The following is a 9,475-nucleotide window of genomic DNA, read 5'->3' as shown; positions in this document are numbered from 1 at the left end:
ATATATATATATATATACATATACATGTACATACATATGTATAGACATACATAGATCTGTTATTTGTGTGACTGAAACGGTTAATATCTCGTTGCAAATTTTCTAGTTATGTTTGCAGATTGCTGTTAACACTTACTCTCATCCGATTCGGAATTCCTGAAAAGCGTCTTGGTTAATAAACTTCCTCTTCTGAATATGCCATTAAAAACTTATATTGTTTTCGTGATTTACATCCAGTTTCTTACGTTTACTTATTGGATTTTGTACTGATAAATATTCAAATATGAAATACGAATGGACGATGTTTTTCATTTATGTTCTCTCCTTTTCAAGTATTGTTAAGCAGCATACTAAGGGAATAACGTGACAATAATACAGTTTTGTACTTATAACAAAGTTTAGGTTGATATTAACCTAACAGGCATTGTACTCCGGTAAAATATTGTTGACGTTATACCGTAGTAAATATGTCAAAATCTAGCTGAATCTGTTTTGATGCACAGAAAGTAAGGTACAGAACTGTATGCACTATGGATTATGTTTCCTCTAAGTTCAGCGTTAGACTTTATGTATACGACTAACATAAAGGGGAGAATACAGCGTAATAAACTTAGTTTGAATGAGTGAAAGCATTATAATAATCAGGCTTACTCAACGGCCACATAACACTCACCACATCGTTTTCTATAATTTTGTGTAGGAGAATAACATGTCGGAGTTTGAAGTTGTACCAGTTATTATTTTATGGACAAAGTACTGTTGGTATCGTGACTGCCGCAGTTGCTGTTGATTTCTGCAGGTCAAATCCGATTAAACAGAACTAAGATCAAAGAAATTCCAATTCTAATCTCTCACTTCTTTTAGGATTATCTGGGACTACTTTACGCAATGTATTATTCCTTCATTTAAGAACTTAGGAAATGATTTTAAAGACATTTAGTTGCTATTGATTGCACATGAAAATGTGTCCATGCTGCTTTTCCTTTTCTTACTTCTGAAAGCAAGTCCATCAACATAGTTTTAAGAATACTTCTCTCTAGTGACATATTAGATACTTTTAATGCACTGTCTTGCATATTTTGAAGCAGCATGACGAACAACCACGTAGAGGCGTCTGCTGTACTTATATATATACTGTAGAATGTGTGTCTAGGTTTTCCTAAGGGAGAAATAAAGTCAAACATTAGTGTCACTAAAAGGCAGTGTATTACTTATGACTATAAGATATTAGTTATGAACTTGAAGCAGAATAAGAAACAGCAAAGAACAATGTTTGTGTGATTATGAGAAAAACTAAACAGCAGTTTAATCTTTATTAGGGAAAAAATCACGGGGCTGAAATTTTTTCCAATGTTTTATGGTTAACAAGCATGAAAGATTTCGCATTGTGCATGAGTGTGCATTAAAATTATTTAATATGTCACTGGAGACAAACGTGTCTAAAATAATGTTGATGGAATTGCTCTCAATGATATTAAAGAGAAGCAGCAGGAATTTTCTTTATGGGCGATTACTGGAAATTTTATTGATAAGAAAGGGTCGGTAGTATCAATAATAAAGCCTACTACACAAATGAGATGCTAAATAAAGCAATATTGAAGAGGAAGTTAAAGAAAACCGTAGGACAAATTTCCTAATCATTAAAACGCAGAAATCTTGGAACTGGACTGGTGTGTCATTAGTCTTTCGCTTGGCAATTAAATTTTGCGGAAAGTAAATCCATTAGCATTTATCTAATGACTTAAAGGATTGGGGTTTTCAATAGAAGGCATTTTAGAAAAGCTTCGGCACAAAAGAAAATTATCACAAAGAAACTCACGGTCTTGTAAATAGAGCATGTTTTGCATTGAATAATCTGTTGAAGACCAGCATAATTTAGATGCTTGGGAGAATAGGTTTGAGTATCAAATGTAGAAAGGTGAAAATATCCAGTATACAATCTATTAATTTGTTTTAAGTTTACAAAAAGCGTTTAATAACTCAATAGAATTACCCTTGTTTGTAAGAATTATGTATACCATATTTGAGAAAATTTATCTTAGATATTTCAAAGCATGAATGTTGTCTATATTTGAATAACATTTCTCGTATAAAATATCAGTCTGCAAACAAATTATCTCAATAGTTTCTCCAATAGTTTCTTGACTTTCTAAATCAAATCTAATTGCAGTTTTTGCTAGAAATACGTACGAGTCCTATTCATGCAGAAGACTTACAATACTATACAATACAATACAATAATCATACAATACTTCATATTTTATCAGGGACTGTGAACAATTCTGCTTACATAAATGTGGTTCATGAACATACTTTTGCCATGAAACATGAATTACTTTATCAACAATCATCAATGAGTATTTGAGACAAATCCTTTCCCCCAAAGAATCTGTTCGTTTTCGTCTTTATTATACTAAGTGAAAATGAGAAACGTTATTCCTGGATATGATTGCACAGTTTCACATAAGTGAACCAAATAACATATAAGCTTCGCTTTGTTACACTGTTACTACTACTACTAAAAACAGATTTGAAACATACTTCAAATATCTTGATATACAAAAGCAATAATGATAAGCCTGGTATTCTATATTTGACTAACTGTCTTAACCATATGTTTATATATAGGAGTCTTAAAGTATTTATCCATCATTGTTTCCACATATCAAAAGTAATAAAGCATTTTTATCAAACCGTTATTATTTGCTTACACGCCTAATTCTAGTTAATTCTTTATGACTGTTTATGGGGGAAAGAAAAATCTAACTTCACACATAATCAGTTAAGCATTTGATATTTATATTATTGTATTCATTATATTCCTTTGTTATAGTTTAGTTGTTACTGAAAATCAAGATTAAAAAACAAAGCTTCGGGCAACATACTATAAAAGATTAATCAATCATCTTTAATGCTCTCTTGTACATTGCTATTAAATTTATATACATTTACCAGATTAAATATTTTGATGTTTTTTATTTCCTAAATACTGATACTCTTTCGTATGAGGGATTTTCTTTGTTAATAAAAAGTCTCTAAGAATGTTATTAAAACATGATTTAAGATCCAAAAATTGATGACATATTGATGGTTTTAGAAAACACAGACTGGAAATGTACATTTTTGGACTGAAACTAAAGTGGAGCTATTCTTATTTTCCTGATTCAGATATAATAAATCAAATTTAATTTCAAAATTTCAATTATATTTATTTTCAGAATAACAAATTTCAGTCTACAGTAAATATTCATACAAGAAGATTGTTGTAATGCGGCATAGCTTCCTTATGCAATGACTTGCTCTCGATGTATATAGCTGTGGAATTTATTTAAAATAAATCTCAATTAAGCTTTTCTATTCAAGGAGTTTGACGAATAAAATGTTGCGTTTCCATGTGCTTCTCTGTTTAGATACCGTAAATCCTCGAGTATAGTCAGCCCTTGAGTACAATACGCAGGGGATTCTTAGGGGGTTGTACCTCTGAAAAAAAAACTAAACTTTGTGTATAATACGCACCCCTTCTCTAACTTGAGTCAAGGAGGTCTATATAACGTCCTTGGTTTGTAAAGATATATACGGTAACGTCCTTTATTATGTCAGTGAAAAATAAATATTAAGTAAATTGCCTTTTCATTTTTAACCTCGTATATAGTACACACTAGAAATTTTGACCTTTAAATTTTGGGAAAAAATGCGGATTATACTCGAGGATTTACGGTATATAACAGGAGACTCACTTTGAGAATTTAATTCAGAAAATCCTTCAGTAAGAGATAATATACATGACTGCTCGATGAGCAAGAAATAGTTGTTGAATTTCCTTCATCATACACCTACTGTCTTTGAAATAAAAGAGAAAAAAAGGACAATGGATGATGTAGTTCCACATCAAAAAATTGTATAGTCAAGGTTGGAATGCCTTCCACAACAGGTCACCTCGATTAGAGTTGATCTGAAGCTACACAACAAATAAGAGCTATTTTGAAATGTTTATATATCGTATACAATTGAAGATACAGTTATCGGTTGTTTTCCTAGCTTCAAATACAGTATTTCTGAATGGATTACATCAGAGATGATAAATGATTTCACGTTGGAGAACAGCACAGCAGTTAACTTCCATCTGACAACGCTGCCAAAAAAAAAAAAAGGAAAGAAATTATGCTGCTGAATTTTAATATATGATAAAATATAATTATTCTTAAAACTCTAACAGAACGTACAAAATAGTGGTGACTCAGAATAAGCACAACCACTTAAATTATCTTTTTTACTTCTAATTTCTTCACATATCTCTTCAAAAAGGTTTGCAATTAATTTAAAATACCTGTTGCAGGTATTCATAAAGAAATATAGGTAGCTGTTCCCAAAATTCGTGATTGGTTGAAAGCTTAATTTTTAAGTTATAATAAATCAACAATAACATATTCCTGAAAGAGTATTCCTCAAAGGTAGCACTTAACCGTTCGGGAGGTTATATATTTCACGCCGCTGTCATAAATATTCCAAATCTGATATAATATCATTTCTAGATATAATATCATTTCTAGATATAATGATTTAGCCTCAAGAAAACGTAATTCCAAATTTCTCCCCTACTTCAAATTAATTTCAGTGCTCTTTGTCCACAAATTCTTTCAAAAGAAAGGCAGAAAAGTTCCCTCAAAAACAACCAGTATCTTAAAAAATAGGAAAACCCATTAGGGGAATTAAGCCTAATATACTTATAAAAACGGGAACGTCACAATTCAAAAGACACTCATTACAGTTCTGATCCATCGGTGTTTACAGTGGTTAAACAACAAAATTGTATTAGTGTTTGCTTGCTCAACTGCCAAATGTGGGAAGTTGGGAACTGAGGTATTCCGTTGTATTTTAGCTTCAGATAAGCTGTGACTGGACACAACTATAATCAAAATTTGCAGTCATTTTGCAGTCATTTTGCAGTCATTTTCCCCTAAAAAAAATATTCGTAAGACTAAATTATTAAACGTACCTCTCCAGTTTTAAGGATTCGCTATGATTTGTTTCCTTTTATTTGAAGGTTAAGTAATGAAGCAGTGGCTTTCATTCTGCTGTTGATAATGTTTGTTTCGCTGTTTCACTTCTTGCTGATGCTATTAATTTGTTGTAAGTGTTGCTTATCCCGATGTGGGCCTTATTCGACAGAATTATGATCAAATATATTACTACCATTACGATCTCATCTTTTATGTGACATAATATTGGCTTCGAATATTCGTACGTTAAGCACTCGTCATTTTGTTAACGCTCGGCGCTTTGAGGGAGTCACATCCAACCCATCTAGTCACAGCTGACCGGCCAACAAGCAAATCACATACACTTGCGCTGCTTCTTATTCATATATGAATTTATTCTTACGAATGCATCGTTCGGACATACCAGCAAATGGTTTTGCACCATTTTACATATACTTATGGATAGGCTATTCAATTTGACTCTGGTCCGGTTCAGGTACGTGATGTTGATAAGCCACAAAAGCGGCGAAACACCGATGTCCATCGCTCCTGAATGGGACTCGGGATGAATTGTTTCGCCTGTCAATCACTATGACTTTCAGGTGTTTTAACACCTGGCATTTTGAGATAGTCAGCTCCCAAGCACCAAATCGCAGCTAACCAGCCAACAAGCAAAGCATATCTATTGTGTATGTGTGTTCGATAGTGTTTACAACACACGCGCTGAATCTAATTCATACTCAAATATATATATAGTAGTGCGAACACGCTCTTTTTAAGAGAGTATGTTTTACATTAATTTGATATCATTGTATTATATATTCTTCTAATTTATTTGCGAACGGATACATATGGCTTGCATGTGAGAGGACTTCTAGAAAAACATGCAACATGAATGAATATCTAACATCAATAATGGAAAACGTGAGGTATAAGTAGGGCTGTAAGATGAAAAGCAATTATGTTAAAAGAGTGTGCATTTATAAAGCAATGTAAAATTACTACCTAAATACTGCCGATAAATTTAATATAAACACACACATATAAATATATATGTGTGTGTGTGTGTGTGTATGTATGTGCGTGTGTGTGTGTGTGTGTGTGTGTGTGTGTGTGTGTGTGTGTATACACACGCGCTTCGGCGGAAAAAAGATTTCGTGAGCTGCGTAGCTGGACTGACATCAAGGCTACGTGATTGCAAAGCGAGCTTCTTAAACACATAGCCACGCCTGCACCTATAGATGCCTTTTTCTCTTTGAAATTAAGTAGGACCAAAGTGTTGAAATCCATAGAAAATATCTAACTAAATCGTACTAAATCTGGAGTTGTAACAGAACTGATAAAGAGAATAAGTTCGCAAGCGATATCTGATTAGAAAAAAAAGAATAATGGATATTTAATTTGTTCTTATCTTAGCGAAAATATTTTTCCTAATATTATTTATCTTGTGTAAATATATACTCTTTACGGAAGAAAAGTAATTGAGGTCGAGATAGAGAGACAGACCAAAACTCAATGAGAAAAACGTGTTTACTGGTTATTTTCGTGGAAAACACAGTTTATTTTTGCTTTTAATTAGTAAAGATTTTTTCATTATTTTAGAAGCAATGAATGAGAGAGAAGAGCTAAGAAAGAAAATAAAATTATTTCATTTATTTTTTTTAAATTTTATTTACAATGTTTTTTAGAAAACAAATTCGTAAAGATATAAACAGCATGAGTTTAATTTAGCTTATTGTCACATCAGTCATATATATTAAAGGCAATGTTTGTTTGAATAGGCGACTAAGAATTAATGCGTGGTTAATTAGAATTGACATGAAGAATAGTTAAAAAGATACATTTAGAGTAAGTCAATGAAAATTAAAAATAAAGAGAAACGAATTGAAGTGTTAGAGTAAGAACTTTTTCTTTTCAAAAATATATATGGATAGCAACCAATCAGTATAATAACTATAATGGCTCGCTATGAAGTAGTAGATTACAAAGATTATTACAAGTCAGATGTAAACAAAATACACGAGATTAGTAATAATAATAATAAGAAGAAGAAGAAGAAGAAGAAGAAGAAGAAGAAGAAGAAGAAGAAGAAGAAGAAGAAGAAGAAGAAGAAGAAGAAGAAGAAGAAGAAGAAGAAGAAGAAGAAGAAGAAGAAGAAGAAGAAGAAGAAGAAGAAGAAGAAGAATATTGCAGTACCAGGCAGTGGCTCTAATGGCTTCTGATCTTAACTGATTGGAAGTGTTATCATGTACATTGTTTTGTCTTGGTATAAAAGATGGGCTACAGCAAATATTCTGCTTAATACCACAGATTTGTTTGTCAGTTGTTTGACCTTAACTAATTGTGCATGTCCCTTATTTGCTGACGACATGTGCATTCCTGATCACCAATAGAAGGAATGGGAGAGCATCATACCCATATGTTGAGAAGAACTTTTTGGAGTTTGGATAATTCACCTTTGGAAACATTGGTGTTTCGTTCATCATCCTTAAACACCCTTATACAGACATCTTTTGAGGCGGATGGGCTACTCGACTAGAAGAAAGCTCTAACTGAGCCCCACCTGCAAGGTCATGCACTGTTTATTTTGATATGAGATCACGATGTCGCGCACATATGGTTGTGATGCATGTGCCTGTTGTAACCATATCAGACGAGTAGTCACGATGGGTATGCTGGGCTTCGTATATTTTACTCCTTTGCTGGCATGCACTGCTCTCTCACTCAATAATAATAATAATATCAGTATACTAAAAGATGTAAGTGTTCCCGCTGATAAAAATATACCTGTAAAAAACTTGACAACTTAAGTAAATATAAGAACCTGCAAATTGAAATAGAAAATATGTGGCATCTTAAAACAAGAACTGTTCCTGTTATTGGGGAAGACCTAGGTATGATAAAAAATGCCTGTTAGAAAAATCTAGATAGCATCTAAATAACATCTAGATAACAACTGAGGAGAACCATGTCTCAGAGAAATTCAAATGATTATGCTGACAAATACTGCCCACATCCTTAAAAAAACCGTATCAATTTAAATATCTGTGTTGTATTGCATGAAAATATTTCGCTACTACCTTTGCCACTTCACCTCCTCAAGCTTTCCGTCATACTGTGGCAGCTCTTATCCTTCACTCGCTCTAGGATGCTGGGTGTATCTCGGCAAGTGATTGTAACAAACATGCAGATTAAAGTAACGACGAAATCTATTGAGTTGTTTTTTTATTAAACAAACATTATTCCTTTCGTACACAAGCAAAAACAAACACTATTCTTACTATGAATGATACATGTTAACCCATTAGCACCCATGGTCCTTTTTTACGACCAGAAGGATAATCCATCATATTTCTGCAACACCTGTATTTTTCTGAGATGTCCTTAGTTAGTTATCAAGACTGGAGTGTCTATCAAATATTACACATGCCGTCTGATGCATATTAGCAACAGTGATGTCTCAGTTTTCAGTACAGTGTGAAAATCTTGAGGGAAAAGATACACTCGGTTTCATCTATGATTCAGTCAAAATGTTTTTGGTAAGAAGTACTTATATCCAACCCATATTTGTATATAGCATAGATAATTGTTCTCACTGTCCTTTGAAAGTAATTTTGCTCAAATATAGCATCCTCTAAAAGTTTGGCCTTAATACAAGGACCATGGTCACTAGAACTCCATTTTCCTCCATTTGCTATGGATGTTACATAAAAGAGAAAACGGTTTGCAGGGGCAAACTTTTTTCATGCAGTAAACATTTTCTATGCATAGACAGCTGTGAAAAAAAAAGTTTATTTGTTATTTTTTTTCTTTATTATTCTTACTGTAGTTTTATTTTCAGATACGCTCCCATGGTTTTCTATCATTCAGTTAGTGAAGGCGCGCCAAAAGTTGAAATTGTCACTAGAGGCAATTCCACGAGAAGTCGTGATGGTCAGATTTAGTTGCTCACGAGGGTAATATTCCAGGAAATTGCAACATCGGATGGTTGCTGAATACTGCCGCTACAATGACAATCCTTTTTATGAGAAGAACTATGGACCTCGCACGCACTAACTTTATCGACCTCTATATACTGCCTAGCTAAACTGACCAATTTTGTCAAACAAAATAAATGAGTTAACGAAGGTATCTCTACGTGGAAGCCTGAAATTTATAGAAATAGTGACCAAAACTCCCTCATATCACCCACATATTACCTTAAAAAGAAATTGACACATTGGTTAATGTTGTCACATATACTATATTTGACAAAAACACTGATTCACCATGGCTGAGTTGTCTTTCAATCTCAGTCTAATTCAGAGTTAACGCATGGCTAAATGTCAACAACAACAACAACAACAACAACAACAGATATAAACGTTCATCCATATGCAAACAAGCACTTAAGTTTCATAATTCTCATAAGTATTGTGGACTACCTGCAAAATCAGTAGAAGCACAGTGATTTATGTGAATATACAGTATATAACTGGATATATATATATATATAT

The sequence above is a fragment of the Octopus bimaculoides genome, chromosome 4, assembly GCF_001194135.2.
Source record: "Octopus bimaculoides isolate UCB-OBI-ISO-001 chromosome 4, ASM119413v2, whole genome shotgun sequence".
In the NCBI taxonomy this organism is placed as follows: Eukaryota; Metazoa; Mollusca; class Cephalopoda; order Octopoda; family Octopodidae; genus Octopus; species Octopus bimaculoides.
Note: the sequence above shows the minus strand (reverse complement) of the source record.